Source organism: Balaenoptera borealis (genome assembly GCF_965194805.1).
Source record: "Balaenoptera borealis genome assembly, chromosome: 5".
NCBI lineage: Eukaryota > Metazoa > Chordata > Mammalia > Artiodactyla > Balaenopteridae > Balaenoptera > Balaenoptera borealis.
The window spans coordinates 86449319-86462680 of NC_138862.1; positions in this window are offsets into that span (position 1 = coordinate 86449319).

The window sequence follows — 13362 nt, forward strand, 5'->3', positions numbered from 1 at the left end:
TATTTCTCCTCTAGGAAGCAGGTAGTTGGGAAAAACACAACAGGAAGCTTTAGGATGTTTTGCCCAGCAGCCATCTTGTACCTTCCAGGATTAGTTGCAGAAGAGGAGTGGCAGCGAGCACTATAGTCCTACAAAGTGGAACAAATAGGGACCTGGCACTCTGCCACGTTGTTTGGCCTCAGAGCAACTTGGCAGGCCTTTAAAAAATATATTGTTAAGTTCTGATTTACTGCCTATCTCCAGGTTGACTCTTTATAAAGATCTGTCTTTCCCAACTAGCCTTCACTCCCAGAGGAGAGAGTTACTGGCAGATAGGAGTATGGTGTTTTGGACAACCAATGGTTCCTCCCCTCAGCTAGTTGCTACCCATCAAGAGGACAATTGATCTTTCTCTCTTCACAGTTCATTCAGCCACTATCCCTGTAGCCCAAATGAGTTGAGGTGATGAAAACAATGCCACAAGTTGATAATCATTTTTGCACCTGAATTAGATGTCCTAAAGAAGTCACAATGAACCGGATGTGTCACGTTTAATAAGCACCATAATGTTCCTTTAGTAAGTTGTGTTTTAAAGGCCTCATTTCTTTTTTTTTAATTATTATTTTACACTGGAGTACAGTTGATTTACAATGCTGTTTTAGTTTCAGGTGTACAGCAAAGTGAATCAGTTATACATACACATGTGTCTATTCTTTTTCAAATTCTTTTCCCATTTAGGTTATTACAGAGTACTGAGCAGAGTTCCTTGTTCTATACAGTAGGTCCTTGTTGGTTATCTATTTTAAATATAGCAGTGTGTACATGTCAATCCCAAATTCCCAATCTATCCCTCTCCCCACCTTTTCCCAGGTAACAATTAGTTTGTTCTCTAAGTCTGTGAGTCTGTTTCTGCTTTGTAAATAAGTTCATTTGTATCATTTTTTTTAGATTCTGCATATAAGTGATATCATATGATATTTGTCTTACTTCACTTAGTATGGTAATCTCCAAGTCCATCCATGTTGATGCAAAGGGCATTATTTCATTCTTTTTAATGGCTGAGTAATATTCCATTGTATATATGTAGCACATCTTCTTTATCCATTCATCTGTCGATGGACGTTTAGGTTGCTTCCATGTCTTGAGTATTGTAACCAGAACTGCAATGAACATTGGGGTGCATATATCCTTTTGAACCATGTTTTTCTCCAGATACATGTCCAGGAGTGGGATTGCTGGATCATATGGTAGCTCAATTTTTAGTTTTTTAAGGAACCTCCATACTGTTCTCCATAATGGCTGCACCAATTTACATTCCCATCAATGGTGTAGAAGGATTCCCTTTTCTCCCCACCCTCTCCAGCATTTACTGTTTGTAGACTTTTGATGATGTCCATTCTGACTAGTGTGAGGTGATAGCTCATTGTAGTTTTGATTTGCACTTGTCTAATAATTAGCGATGTTGAGCATCTTTTCATGTGCCTCTTGGTAAAGGCCTCTTAATTCTTACTGAAGACAATATTTAAGCTATTGTTATTTGTTTCTGTGTTTTATAGGCTCCATGAGAGCAGAAACTTTTTTATGCACTACTGTATCCCCATTACCTGGCACGCAGAGGCCCTCAATAAATACTTGTAGAATGTCAACTGATACTGTTGCTTTACAGCTTTCAAGAGTGTCAGTCATAAGAAAGAGAATTTAATGGTATGTGTAGTAACTGCTAGGTTTTTTTGAAAATCACCAACAAGCATCCTTAGTTCAAATTTCCTGAAGGTAAGAAACATGTTCCCAAAGCAACGGGAAAAGAGCTCTCCATGAGTCTTCAGTGAAGGTTGCTGAGTACAGACTTCTTTCTAGGGACACTTGGTTGAGGGACCATTCGAACTCTTAACACTCTCCTGAGATGGCCAACAAGAACGTAAATTAGAACCACTTGTTCATGTGGAACCATAGATCACAAACTTTGGTTTTATCCACTTTCTTGGGTTGGTATCAAAGGAAATCATCTCTAACTATTCACTTGCACTGCAGTCAAAGCACCACACATATGAACGGTTAGTATTCACTGTGACTGCCTCTGTGTGTTACATGGTACATCTTCTGCTTTGTACCAGGAGAGTCTTTTAAATGTCTGTCTGTGCCATTGTGACATCTTTGTGACAAGATGCAAGAGATTAGGGCAAAATAAAAATGGAATAGGAGCTATTGTTGTCTTAGGAAACATCACATATTAAGTGTTGGTTAAATGAAAACTATAGTACAAAAAGTTAAAGAATGCAATTAACCTAATAAAATTCAGCTAAAAAATGGAATGAATGAATAAGTGAGTAAATGGACAAATAAATGGTTAATATAAAAATTCATGTGTCTGGTACAATTACTAGATCTCAGGAATCCTGTTCCTGTTCTTATCTCTATGTTGGCAGTTCATGTAAACTACATGTTCACATGTTTTAAAATGCTGTATGCTGTTTGCCTATATCACATAGGAATAACAGCCCACATTTCATAGAGTTCATTTTAAAACTACTGAGGAAAATTTGATTTGCAAAGATTGTTTTCCCCCAATTCATTTATTTATTTGTTCTCTTTTCTTTTGGTCAATTATTCCTTTATCCCATTGCCATAAGAAGTGCTAGGCTTTGGAAATACACTGGGGAAGAAAGTGCAGTCTTTGGCCTGAAGATGCAGTAGGGACTTTGCTACAAAGACTTTTATTAAAATATTGCCTTAATCATGAGAGATTTGGAAATTCTGATGTCAAAGTCCGAGTTAATTGCTAGAGAGGGAAAACTTTGTGTTGTCCTGTTTAGTAGGCTCCCACTTCACTGAGGCCACTGAAGCTGATGTATTAAAAAACTCAGACCAGAGAATTGAATGGATTCTGGTCCTCCCAGGGTGTTTCTGATAAGGCAACACATCCAAGAGCACCTAGGTCAGTAAATGCCCATTTCCTTCTTTTTTCCTTCAATAATTGCTTGACTCATCTAAATATGATTTGTGGTTATTTCAGAAATTACCATTTTTCCACCATTAAAAACTGAAACATATTTCTGAGAGCAAATCTAACCTACTTTTGAGAAATATCATAATTGCTTTAGGAGTCTTGACTTCACGTGTTTCTTTTCCTTGGTGCAATGCTTTTAATTTTCCCATGTTTGTTTTAAATAAAAATAAAAACTGAAATCAGAGGGGAATTCATCATAACATGCCTTACTCATAGGAGAAGGTGAAAACATACAGGAGATATGAGAAAAATTATATTGCAAGGCAGGAAAGAAACAATAATATCCAAATGCACACTGAATGTGGAGCCCTTCAATACTTATCGCGTGCAAACCTTACTCTTTACTCTTCATTGCTAAAGGTACTTGTTTTAGTTGCCCACCTGAGAAGGATTTGTTTTGTACAAATTTCAGGAGATGGTTAATTTCAATAACATTTTAAAATATACATTTTTACGTATATACATTTATGCACATTCATTTAAAATTACTCTTTTTCCTGTAGGAATGACTCTTGTTGTAAACTATACTGCTGAGTAGCTATGTTTCTATGTAATGAAGTACCACTGGAGAGAACAGTCACTTGTGGCAGGTAGCAAAGAAATTTCAATAAAGTAAACTCTTAGTATTATCAAAATTATACATTTGGGATTGTTAGCATGGCCTAGAAAACGCTGAGGACAGGCTCATCTCATTAAAAGAGAAGAAATAGTGGAATTAGCTTGAATCTAATTACAAGCCACACTATCTAATGTAAAAACATGACTGTTTTTTCACTCCCATTCATTTTGACTAGTAATTAGTTTTGGCCTCTAAAATGCCACCCTTTAATCATCCAAACACAGATGTGATTTGCCGTGCAATTTAATCTTGCTTTAATGAAGAACTAATGGACGCATCGCAAATTACTTTCCCTGTTGGAGAAAAATTCTATTTCCTGCTTTTCAAAAGATCAAGAGTATCTTGTGATAATAGCCCAAGCGGCCCTGGCAGCCTCACCGCACAGAGCAAACAAGCTCTTTTACTCAACTCCCAATTCAATGGAGAAAAAGAGGCTACAATTAGCAACAAAGCGGGGGAAACGCAGCATTACAGCCGAATCGCTTTCTGCAGCTCAACCCCCAGCAACCACTGGCTTGTTAGAGCCAGGTCTAAAGTGTCAGGCACGAACAATGCGCTGTGATAAATTACTCTCTTCAAACAGCTGCACTGCTAATTTTCAATTATACACACAAATGGCTCTCAGATTGGAAGAAAATGGAGTGCATGGGGAGAACAGTAGTAGCTTTCTATGTTTGTTTGGTAGTGGGTATGGAGGCGGGAGAATGACATCTTGAAAAGAAAGCCATAGTGAGGAGTCGGTGTTTGAACTTCAGAAGATGAGCCATCCGGAATCTCAGGGAGACCTGTGGTTTCCCCGTATCGCTCTGGGCTCTAAAAGGCGTGAAATGACGAGTTACTTTCCTTCTTGGGTTTGCTTTTTGTTTGTTTGTTTGTGTGTTTTGATCCCGTTACCCACTTTATACTGAACAGTCGCTACTGACCTCGCTACTCTGCCTTGGGAAGTCCATTAGGAATCACAAAGCCTCGGTTCCCTGGGTACCCCTGCCATCGTTGTACCAAATCCCCACAGACGCTTCCGTCTCCTTTCTTCCTTCCTTAGTTTCCCACCAACCTAACTGTACTTCACCCCTTACTCGTTCATTCGCTCCCATCCACTGCTATTCCTCAGAGCAGGAGTCCAATGCTTTATGCATATTCTCTGAAGAGATAATTCCCCCACCCGCATAAAAACCATTATCCCTCTTAGAGGAGAGAAAAAATTTTAGGAATCTCCGTTTTTTGTTTTTGTTTTTTTCCTGAACAAGATTTTGCCTTCAGGGATACTAAAATTTGGTCATGCATACTAAAATTTCTCTCTCAAATGAAAACAGGTGTCATGAGATATTCCTTCTTATTTGGTTTTTGGTGCAGAGGTAGAGTGTAGATTAACACACATGATTATTCTGTTTTCTTTACTTGTGTGTTTTCCCTGTGTCCTAAGTGTCAGCCTGTTTCTCAGTTGATTTTGAAATTAGAGTTTGGGGAGGTACATTCTGCTGGACCAAATCCTACTCTTTCAGGAAGGATTCCTGGTGAACCTGTGCCCAATTCCGCCCCCACCCAGACCATTAGCACCTTTGTGGAAGGTATGTCCCCCGCCCCCTCCTATTTTTCAATTGTGGCTATTTCCCAAGAACCAAAGGCAAGATTGGCTTTTTCATAGAGGCACTAGCTAAAGCTCTGAATGATGACATGAACTTACATTCTTATAGAAAACATGAAGCCAATTCCTGTTGAACCTGTTTCTGTCTTATTCCACGCAGGAGGATACAGCCACAAGTGTGGGACACAGGGTTCTTCCTTTAGCTCACTTTCTTGGAAATCGGTTTGCGATCACGGGAGCGGCTCTTCTATCTTGCAGCAGGGATGGTGTGGTTGTTACTGTATTTTTCTTCTTGAAGACGCCACAAATCCCCTGCCACTATTAGCCTCTGCTCATTGTGTTCAATGACAAGGACGCACTCACCTTTGGCGGAGCGGTCTGGATAGACAGGCCCCTATTTTACTGTGCTGATTCAAACCGGGGCTTCGTTTGACTTTCCACAGCCCGAAAAAAGACAGACGAATGGGTCTCATCTGCTTAAGGGCCACACGTTAACATGACACAATCATTTGGCCAGAAGAAGATAATGGCCATTAAAATGTTCTGATTTCTAACGATTTTCTAGAAGATTGAATGTAATGTAAATTAATGTTCAAAAAAAGGAGCTTCCAAAATGGAATTTGTTTTAAAAAGAGCAACCGTTTTCGAAGGATAGGGTAAACTCTTTTAGAGTAGTCTTCCTCAGCAAGGAAAAGCTGTGAGCATTATATATTTGAATTAGGAATATTACCATTCAGAAAAGACTATGTGGAAAATTTTAAATGCCCGTCCATTAGAAGTTACTTTTCTTGATGCAGTTGGGGAAGGCTACTGGGAGGTGGGGGGATGGACATGATAGTAAGTGGAAATGCAGTACTTTTTTTTTTTTTTTTTTTTTTTTGCTGAAGTGGGATTTTACTCCTTCTACTTTATAATCGTTACAGAAATTTAAACCTCAAACCATTTCAGCCCAAGCTTATACTAAGCTTGTTAGTGGTTTCTGATGCTGTGGACGATAATGCTGCAGCATTACCATAAATCAGCAGAATTAACTATGATCTTCAGAAGCATGCTTGAAAGTGGGTGACAGAAGTCTGCAATTTGGTGCTCTGAATATTATGATAACATTCTATATTAAATGTTCGTAATCTACTTAAAGCTGAGCTTCAAGTACATTTTGTATTTGTGCTTTGCCCAATATTAAAAACCAGTAACCATTATGATGATCCATGTGAGGCTTCATTATTTGCAAATGCAAAATGTAAAAATACATGGTCATTTATGTGCCAATGGACCTTTTTGATAATTTTTAAAAGTGTTGATTTGTTTTTCATTCATATGTAGTTATTGCTTTGTCCATTTAAGAATCGGCTTAAATTTGTATTTTTATCATATTACCATTCACAAGGAAAATGATGATTAGATTCAAATGCATTTCAAATACTACATTGTAAACTTATAAAATATGTATTATTCACTCTACCTTTTACATCAGATGTCAGTTTTCATATAATCTTATGCCTCAAAATGATCCATATTAGACATTGGGTCCCAGAAAGTAACTCTCTGCTTTGAAGTAAACAGTAATTAATGTCAATAACATGTTTTTTTGCACACACCCCCCCAAGACCTATATTCTCTGACTTGGTCCCAGAATGACCTCTTTATGAGTGAACTGAGGTTTATTTCTTTATTGCCCCTGTTATTCTATGCTAAATTGCACATATACCAAAGCATGTCGATCAATGCTCTAGGGGTGGGAAGAAAATATTGAGGCAAGTCATTCTTAGCAAATGGATAGAAAGTGAATGTTTTTACAATGTTGAAAAAATACACTTGTTCATTGCTTGAACTGAAACCACCACCTAGCCATTTAAGCTTACCTCTAAATAGCACATCCAATAAAAGTTATAGCACAATTAATTGGTTAATATAGCAGGTAAGCAAGTTGGACACTGAGGACTTTTAATATGTAATTTATTGGCCTAACATGAGGATCAAGTAAATGATGCAAAATGTAAATACAACTTTATTTCCCCAGTGACTTTCGTGTAAATGTAAGGAAGTTAGAATTTTGACACTATTTTTCATTCACAATGGTTATATAGAAAAGAAAAGCTCATCTAAACCAGATCCTCAATGGGATTAAGTATGATCTATTTTAAATGGATCATCTTATAAAAACCTCATAAATTTCTAACACTCAAATGCTCTCAAAGGAGCTTTGCCTCTCAGGTCTTGACTGGGGGTGCAAGAGGAATGAGTCCTTAAGATTCCACAGTGTACAGTGCTTTCTTAAGCTCACCCTTGTTTCCCTCCACAGCAGTGAACAATTGCCAGCAGCCCTCCCTCTCAATGTCTTTGTGCCCACATTTCATCCATAAAAAGAACAGGAAGAGAAAAAGACCCACAAAAGCACTTTGAAAAGAGAAAACTGCTACATGCATGCAAGAGATACAATAGAATAACAATCACAATTTATTGGGTACCTACTAAGTGCTGCAATGTTTAAATACTTTACATACATTATTTCTAATCCTTACAAACCGCAGACAAGGTAGGCATTTTAATCTTTATTTTATAGATGAGGAAATTGAGTTTCCCAAGAAGTTAAGTAACTTACCATGATCTATGATTTGAATTAAAATGTCTGATTCTAAAGCCCATAATTTAAATCACTGAACTATGCTGGCTCTAATTATTTAAATATCTCTATTATATAATCATCATTATTTTAAAAATGTGTATTAAAATGAATGTTCCAAATTACATGGACAGTATGTTATGTTATGAATTATGAAAACCAGGATTTTTAATCAATTCCCTGCCTTTCCAAAGGAATAAGATTTGAGAGATATTTATCTCTTGACCATATTAATTGGGAAAAGAGGGAAAGATGCAGAGGGCTGGAGTTCTCAAAATCACTCAATCAGAGACATAATGGCTTTGGTATGATGTAGTGTTGAATTTGCTGTTTTAGGTAGCTTCAAACAGACTTTTTTGAGTACAATATGTATTAATGATGTTTTCATCGAAAGTAGCACTATCTTCCCTATGAATTTAGCAGTTCCAAGAGTAAATGGGCAGGTAGGGTATATCTGGATCCCTTGATACCATTACTTATAATGGCTTAGGAAATTTAGGAAGAGTACTATCTTTGAAGACTTGCCTTACCAGCAGCAAATGAATATATGCTACAGATACGCTAGCTAATATGCAAGGGGTAGTGATACACGGATAGAACAAGTGATCTAGGGGACAGAATACAAAGTCTAGAATAAGATCAATGTACACATTGATGTAGTTATGATAAAAGCACATTTCAAATCAGTGGAATAGATGAACCATTCAATTCACATGTTGAGTCAGTTGGGTTGCTCATTTAAAAAAAGATGCAATTAGATCCTTACTTTACATGAAAATATTCAAGGGAAGTAATAAAAATCTAGAAGAAAATATAAGAGAATGTTTTTTATGATCTTTAACCAGGGAAGAAGTTTCTAAGCAATACATAAAGCTGCCAAGTCATAAATGAAAAGAAGTTTAACTACATAAAAGTAAAAAATTGTTTTACCCATTTAAAAATGTTATAAGACAAGCAATAAATTGGAAGAAAATATCTGCAATACATATAATATTCAAAGGAGTAATATCTACAATATGTAAAGTTCTCCTTCAAATCCAACAGTAAAAAGAAAAATATTCCAGTGTAAAATTGAACAAAGGATATAGAGAGGCAAATAATTCTTGGAAGATGAAATACAACTAGGTAGTCGACACAAATGTATAATCTCATTAGCACTCAGGGAAATGCAAATGATAGCAAGTTATCATTTTTCCTCCATTAAACTAGCAGAAATGTAAAAGCCTGCTCATGTCTAGTTTTGGTAAGGACGTAGAGAGCACACATATACTGTGGTGGAATGTGAATTTATACAATACCCATCAAAATTAAAAGTATACACACTCCCTGACCCAGCAAACCACTTCTAAAAACAATTCTATAGAAGTATTTTGTACATGTGCTCAAAGATATAGGTATAAAGGTGTTCATGATAACATTTCTTGTAATAACTGAAAATTAGAAACATACTGAGTCCATTAACATTAAGATAATAGAGACGGTACATATATACAATGAAATATTAGCCTTTAAAAAGAATGAAATAATGCCATTTGCAGCAACGTGGATGGACATGGAGATTGTCATACTAAGTGAAGTAAGTCAGACAGAGAAAGACAAATATCATCTGATATCACTTATATGCAGAATCTTAAAAAAAATGATACAAATAAACTTATTTACAAAACAGAAACAGACTCACAAACTTAGAGAATGAACTTATCGTTACCATGGGGGAAGGATGGGGAGGAGGGATAGATTAGGAGTTTAGGATTGACGTGTACTCACTGCTATATTTAAAATAGATAACCAACAAGGACCTACTGTATAGCACAGGGAACTCTGTGCTATTCTGTAATAACCTAAATGGGAAAAGAATTTGAAAAAGAATAGATACATGTATATGTATAAGTGAATCACTTTGCTGTACACCTGAAACTAACACAACATTGTTAATCAACTTGCTCCAATATAAAAGTAAAATAAAAAAAAAATATGGTACATCCACACATGGAATATTATGCAGATTGAAAGAGGTCCATTGATTAGTGAAAAAAGGCAAATCTCAGAATAATATGTGTAGTGTAGTCCTATTGATGTAAAATCTCTCTCTTTATATAGGTATATGTGTAGTGCATAGAAAAGTTCTGGAAAGATACAATTCCAAATTTTCAATAATGGGAGGTAGAGCAAGACTGAGATTGGCAGGTTGGGCGGTGTGTGTGTGTGTGTGTGTGTGTGTGTGTGTGTGTGTGTGAAGTTTTTACTCATTACACTCTGTGTTGTTTGAAAATTTTCTTACAATAGTATGCTTTTTTTTTCTTTTGCAGTGAAACAGTAACAAGAAACCCACCATCAAATTCATATAAACAAGGCATATTGTAGGGAAGACAAAAATCCTTATTAATATTTCCTTTCATGTGCTTACATAAGAACTCTAGTTGCTGATCCTTTCCCACAGTTTAGACCTAGTTGAGAGAAAGTGTTTTAGAGTCAGATACATGCGGATTAAAGTTCTAGTGGAAAATTGCTGAACCCTTGGAAGCCTCAGTTTCATCATCTGGAAAATGGGGATAATGGGTTCTTATCTAACAGGACTGTTGTGAGGATTTAGGAGATAATGTACCTAAATTGCAGAGCTCCAAGTCTGGCCTAGAGTCAGAGTTTGATGAATGGTGGCTTTTATTTTTGTAGCTTCACAGCAACTCTGTGATGTGGTAAAATGTATTTTAACTCTAATTTTTTACAGATGGAGAAATTCAGGCTCAGAGAGGTTAAACAGCTTTTTCAAGATGACAGAATCTGGGGCTAGCATCTGAATTTAATTATCATTATTCTGCCTTATGGTTCTTTTTCTTAGAAGCTGAAGAAATTGAAGGTTGGATAATTTTTACTTCAAAAACTGCCAATTTTAATCCATATTTTTGAAATGACTACTTTCACCTGTGAAACGAAAAAAACTAATTTGCGATGGAAATTGGTACTGAAGGAACAACAACAGAAAAACCCCCAGTAGCTCTACATAATTTCCTATGAATTGCCTGGCCTCTGATGTAGAAATATCTTTCATTTCTGGGACCCTAGGGACATGAGAGAGACAGATTCCTGCTCCATTCTGATTCAAAAGATTTCTTCTCCCAGTTTCCCATTTCACTCCTTCTGGCCTGCCCCATTCTCAACCTCAGCTTTTCCCTGCAGTTGACAGAATTCTCTGGCCTCCAGCTTGCTGCTCTGTCACCCTGATTCCTGGGCAACTGTAATGCAGTGCCTGCTACTGTGTTCATGGAATGAATGGATGATTATGAAGTTCCATACACTCTTTGTTTCCATCTTTCATTAATGAATAGAATGTTTAGTGCTACAGATTCCAGTTCAATAGAAAGAGGAAATAGCTGACAGTGGGACAGGTTGTCTGGAAAGGTTTGAGGATCATCTATCAAGGATGTCTGCAGTGAGTAGGAAGCTACAAGATCACATATATGACCTCTCCTTGATTCCGGGATTCTGAGATTTTAAAATAAATGTTGAATATCTGCTATTGTGTGTTGGTTGGTTGGTTTTTGTTTTGTTTTGTCTTTGTACCAGATGCTTGAATCCTGAAGTAAGGTAGAGAAAACAGCTTTTAATTTTTTCCTTCCTAGAACTAAAAACCTAAAATTAACAAGCTGATGGACATGGGAACAACATAATCTTAAGGAGTCAGTGTGTGCACTGGAGGTTGGTGGGTAGCTTAGAGTCTGGCAAGGCAGGGCAGAGAGGATCTGGGAAATCTACATGCCTTTTGGGGTGTGCAGTGTCCTGGAGGAGTCTAGGTGGATGGATGACAATATCTAGCGAGAATGGAGACATACATCTATGGTAGTCTGGTTAGAGAGCAGCAAGAGCTAGGTGTTCTCAAAGATCAGCAGAGAATCCCAGACTCGGAATTATGTGGACATTCAGAAAGAGAAGGCCGAGGCAAAAGTGGAAGCGGGTAGCTGGGCCCCCATCTCCAGACTGGCGTTCAGGGATACGGCTTCAGAGCCATGGACAACTGGGGAGAACCAAGCAGGTGTCAAGGTCAGAAAACAGTTCAGGGCAGGAAGTCAGGACCCAGTTCAAGGGTACAAGGGTAAGGCCTGTTCAAGGACAAAGACTAGCTACTAGAAATGGGGCCCAACGTCAGAGCACACAATTCTAAAGACAATGAACTAAGATTGCTCCTACCTAGACCAACCTTAGGGTGAGTTCTAATACAGGCTGAGCCCAATCCTGACCTTGGCCAGGAAGCATGTAAGGAACAAAATTTCTATAGTTGATAGCCAGGTGGGGCATTATATTGAGTGATAAAATAAACTAATATAGAGGCTGTTTTTAAAAAAAATTGAAAGACACACAATATGTCACTTAAAAATGCTTTGCTCAAATGACCCCCGCCCCATATTTGTTTATTAGGAGTATTTTTTTTCTTTTTTGGCCATGCCATGTGGCTTGCAGCATCTCAGTTCCCTGACTGGGGATTGAACTTGAGCCACGGCAGTGAAAGCGCCGAATCCTAACCACTAGACCACCAGGGAACTTGCTATTAGGAGGATTTTGGCAGGTAACATTTAATTTAGTTTTATGTTGAGAAAATTCAGAGAAGCAGCAGTAGCATTCCTTCTGGGCTTTTTGTTTGTTTGTTTGTTCATTTGGTTTGGTTTTGTTTTGCAGAAATTATATTCCAACTATTCTTTTACTATGAAACTACTTATTTTCATGGAGAATGATTTGCTCAAAAGTTATACTTATGCAGATAGAGAAAAAAATGACCCATGGGTTAATAGTCACAAAATTGCCATTAGCATTATGCAGTTTTTATGAGCCATCATCTATTTTAAGTTAATATTGTTGTGATGTGAACCTAACAATACTATCTTCACAGATGGGCCACTGATCAGGGTGGTTTGATCAGTGCAGAAAATAAAAATAAGATAGGGGTCTTCAGACCTTGCCTTTGGTCATGCGACTAAAACTGGGTCTCTAATAAAAACATTTTGAAAGACCCAGAGGTGGTATGAGTTTTCCTTTGGTTGACCACCATGAGACTTCAAGGACTCGCCTTCCCTATGGAGACAGTTTTCTTCAAGACTGTGGTCCAGGCGGCCTCTCCAGGAAGCCAGCAGGTAGCATAGTTTCCCAAGTTTTATGAGGGCTTTGATTTGCATTAAGTCTCCCGCACACTTCTGAGCAAAGGACAGGAGGGGGGATTTTCCACGAGGAGATCCTTTGAGTTTTTGTGCCAGTTGAAGACTATGAATTAATGCTTTTCTGATATTCCTAAAATTAAAACCCCATGAACTAACCATTTTAGGGTATTAAGCTTTGCTTCAAAATGCATTCTCCACAGATGAATCAAAGGGCCTAATGCATTTGCTATTTGGGAATAATAAAGCATGAAATGGGGTGCAGGACATATATTTATTTACATAAGAAGAAAGAGCTGGAGAAGTTTAGGAAAAACAACAACAGAGGAAGGTGCCACTGTGAGACTTGTTCTGAAAAAGCAGACATGTAAACCGCTCCTCTTCAAACCACTACCCAGCTTATGA